The sequence below is a fragment of the Bison bison genome, unplaced genomic scaffold (genome assembly GCF_000754665.1).
Source record: "Bison bison bison isolate TAMUID 2011002044 unplaced genomic scaffold, Bison_UMD1.0 scf7180017864108, whole genome shotgun sequence".
NCBI classification, from domain to species: Eukaryota; Metazoa; Chordata; class Mammalia; order Artiodactyla; family Bovidae; genus Bison; species Bison bison.
Window position 1 is genome coordinate 8,571,269 of NW_011494680.1, and position 4,298 is coordinate 8,575,566.

At 44.1% G+C, this 4,298-nt stretch overlaps 1 protein-coding gene across 3 annotated transcripts in view; it reads left to right on the top strand.

Moving 5' to 3' along the window:
• The first annotated feature begins 273 nt into the window (after positions 1 to 273).
• LOC104987872 overlaps positions 274 to 4,298 on the top strand; it is a 147,701-nt gene continuing 143,676 nt past the window's right edge. For all 3 annotated transcript variants that reach the window (XM_010838962.1, XM_010838963.1, XM_010838964.1), the window contains exon 1: positions 274 to 420. The gene's annotated coding sequence lies outside the window, so the exon portion shown is untranslated. The remainder of the gene's footprint in view (positions 421 to 4,298) is intronic.

A 4,298-nucleotide genomic window follows, 5' to 3' on the forward strand; every position in this document is an offset into this window, starting at 1 on the left:
CGTTTAGTAAAAAGTTTTATTTAAAGTAAATGATTTGGTTGGGTATTATAGGCAACTGGGATGGCAGGGAAAAAGCAGCTGTTGGTGCTCTAGTCTGGACATTTCTGTATTGGAATGAGAGGAGTGCTCTCACTGACACTCACTAGTAGTTGTGAATGTGAGACTAGCTCTGTTCGTGGCCAGCCTGTGGTCTGTGAGTTACCTGCAGTGCTCGCCGTTGCTACAGGTAATCCAGGTGACAACACAAACATTGCCGCTCCCTCTGGCCAGCACAGACAGAAGCCCAGTTCACTCCCAAGCAGTGTCTGGAGCCACAGGCTGCCCAGGTTGCCAGGCCCTGGGCTCTGACTCTTCCTGACTCCAGCCCTTCTGATAAGACATTCTGGAAGCAACTGAGGAATTTCGTCTTGGAAATTACAGGTAAAATATATGCTTTTTTTTTTCCCTCCTTACCCTTTTTAAAAACAAGAATTGGTAATTAAAATGTTAAGCTTTATAATTAGGTCTTTAAAAGGGAGGACAGCTTAAACTTTTACTGAAACATTGAAGATCGCTCAGTGGTTTTGGAAACTATGCCAATGATGGTAGAGAAAGCAGGAAAGGCTGGAGCGCAATTGTTTTTAGTCCTGGTTGCTATGGGGAAGGTGAGGGAACTTATTTTTCTTGTGGGGCATCTTAGCAGATATTTCTAAGGAGGTTTAGCTTTCAGAGGTTGTTTGGACAACTCTTCTCTAGCTCAAGAATCTGTGGGCCGTGCACAGGAGTTAAGACCAATCCCACGCATCACAGCATGGTCCAGGATGCCTGCTCTAGCCCTTACCATGGGGAGCTTATTACTCCCCCTCCTCCTGTTTACACATCTGTCGATGGGGACAACACTGGTAGGGCTGTGTGGGCACCATGTACAGTACATTGTGGGCACCTGGTTCATAAACAGAGATCTTGTTTCTTTGGGTCTGATATGTCTACATCATTCGGTTGGGGAGCCCCACGTGGCCCAGGGGACATTTGGTGTCATTGCTGGGTAGTGGCATTCAGTGACTTCAGGTGAGCTAACTCGGAACCTCCCTGTGGACACTCAGACTCCATCCCCATCTCTCCAGCATTGGGAACGGGGCCACTCTGCAGCCTCAGGAGGTGTGACACAGGCTCTGGAGGCTGAGCAACCACAGCTGATTGTGGGTGGGGGGCACCAGGCAGGAAAGAGGAAACTGTTGGGGCCCCGATAGCCTGGGGGCCAGGGATCCTCAGGAGAGGGTTCTGTCAGGCTGGCCCCACCGAACTGAACAGAAGCTCCTACTACTAAACTTGGGAATAAATCCTCAACCTCTTTATTTGTTTTTTTTCTTCTTTAGTTGCTCAGTCATTTCCAACTCTTTGAGACCCCATGGACTGTAGCCTGCCAGGCTCTTCTGTCTATGGATAGGAATACCAGAGCCATTTTCTTTTCCATTATTTCCTTTGGCATGCTTGAAATTAATGGCATAATACTTTCACAAGAGTATACCATGGATGTCTTTCTTCCTTTTGGCCAACTAGAATTCACATATTTACATCGCACCCTGTGTTCTTATAACTTGGATGACTGTTCAGGTTCCTTGCTGGATCAGTATCATAGAAATGGGTGCTCAGTGTCTGCTTACATTTACTGTAGTTAACCTCTTAAACGAATCTAATAGCAACATAACACAGAAGCCAGACAGCACCCTTAGAAACTTCTAAACACAGCGAAGACCTGGGCATTACCAGGGTGAAAGGGCTCCTCAGCACCAGGAAATGCTAGACAAGTTTGGGGAACATGACCTAACTGGACAAGCCATGTAGAAAGGGAACATCGAAGTCAGCTTTTAAAACATATGCTGTGACTTTTCAGGTGGTTAACTGACAAAATGTATAGACTCTGGCCATTGGGTTATCTTACTCCAGGTTAACTTATTAATCACAAAGTAATTTTAGCAATTATAAAACAGAAAAAAAAAGATCAGTAAATATTATTGCTAGAACATTCTATGAGGAAATTGCTTTCTATGCATGGCAGGTGAATCCCATTATTTATATATCCTTATTATATATGAATTAGTGCCATGGTGTTGTCATAACTATACTCAAATAATGAATACACCCTCAAATATAAATGAAAATAGTTTTTCCTTTGAGAAGATATTTCAAATTTGTATGGCATTTCTGGGACATTAACATAAATATCACTTATCATGATAAAGTACTAGTGGAGGACAAAGAAACCTGGTGGGCTACTGTCCTTGGAGCTAGAAAGAGACAGACACGATTAGGTGACTGAAAAACAAGCTACAGGAGGCATATGAGATTGGCTGTGGACGAGTAGGGGGGCTTCCCTGGTGGCTCAGCTGGTAAAGAATCTGCCTGCAACGCAGGAGACCTGAGTTCCATCTCTGCCTCAGGAAGAACCCCTGGAGAAGGGAATGGCAATCCACTCTAGTACTTCTTGCCCTTAAGTTACTTAGAGAAATGTGTGATCCTAATGGTAATAAGTAATTTAAAATGAAGTTTTCTAAAATATCAGCAGCTTTTCTATTACTTAAATGGTTTGAAACTCAGAGTCTCAAACTTCATGTCTTAATCATGTTCATCTATGAAACTAGGGAATATAGGTGTAGCATTTTTAGAGCCATTAAGAAAATGAAGACTGACTGACAGTTGCTTTTTATTAAACAATTGTGTTATTCATATCTGAAGCTATGTGACATTTCAGAGAAGGCATCTTTGAATGTTGAAATTATAACATTGGTATATGATATAAAAGCCAGTCTCTGAACTAAAAGAAAGATCTTTAGTAATTAGGGCTGGTGGAGTGTCGTTATACATTAAGAATTGTCATCTAAGACTTCAATATTAATTGATCAGAAAAGCATTTTCATGGCAGGTGCTAGACAAATGGCATCTGTTTTAACATGGAAGAGAAAAGCAGGTTGTGAAAGGTTCTTGAAGGTCCCTGGGGGAGTTCTGTGCAAAGAACACAGAGATAGGCAAACGCTTCCTATTTCTACAGATTTTGCCCCCAATGGTGATATAGGCTCTGGTCAACAGGTAGGCCAGATGGACATCCCCTTTCTTGGAGATTCCTGCAGCTCCAAACCTAACCCTACAACACTAAAGGCATCCCAGCCGTGACTGTGAACTATTTCCCTTATGTCTACATCCTGTTATCTGCCCCTTGGTCTCACCACTCTGATAAGGAAGGAAACCAAATGCCAAGAAAGGAAGAGGAAAACCTAACTGGCTTCCCTTTAAGCCCAGAACAGAAGGGTCAGTGCTCGGGTTGGCGCAGGCTGCCGGGGGGAGCTTCCTAAGGAAGATGGGAAGTGGGAACAGGCCGAGAGGGACGCGCACCAGGGCCTCCTGCTCCTTCCCAACACCACGCCCCACTCCCCCCAGTCATCCTGGGGAGCTGCATCCTGAGACAGGCTTGCTTGTTGGGGTCGACCTTTGAGAACCCCTGGGTCGGGGTCTGTCTTTTCCCTCTTTGGTCTCCATTTCCACCTGTGTGATGCAGAAAAAGGACCACTCTTGTAGGCTTGTTTGATATTTAAGAGCACAGCACATTTTCCCCCCGGTCTTTAAACTTTTTATTTTGTATTGGAGTATAGCTGATTATACTACAGGAAATGGCAATTATGGAGTAAGAAATGGCAACCCACTCCAGTACTCTTGCCTGGAGAATCCCATGGCCAGAGGAGCCTGGCAGATTACGGCCATGGGATCACAAAGAGTTGGACATGACTGAGTGACTAAGCATGCATGCATGCATGCATAGCTGATTAACAATATTGTGATAATTTCAGGTGAACCCCGAAGGGATTCAGCCATACATACACATGTATCCATTCTCCTCCCAGCCCCCATTGCATCTAGGCTGCCACATAACATTGAGCAGAGTTCCCTGCGCTACACAGTAGGTCCTTGATGTTTATCCATTTTAAATATAGCAGTGGGTACATGTCTATCCCAAACTCCCTAACTATCCCTTTCCCCTGGCAACCGTAAGTTCATTCTCTTAAGTCTGTGAGTCTCTTTCTGTTTTGTAGGTTAGTTTGTTTGTATCACTTCTTTTTAGATTCCACATATAAGGGATGTCATAGGATGTTTCTCCTTAAGAGCCCAGCACATTTTAAATGCTTTATGCATGTTAACTACTGTTATGTTTTTTGACACCCCAAGGCCCCTATATTTGTCTAAAGAGTGGAAGTAGCTGGAAAGGGCTGACCTTGAGCAGCAGTGTTGGCTGTTTCTTTAGAAATGTGCATGAGCTCACCCAGGAG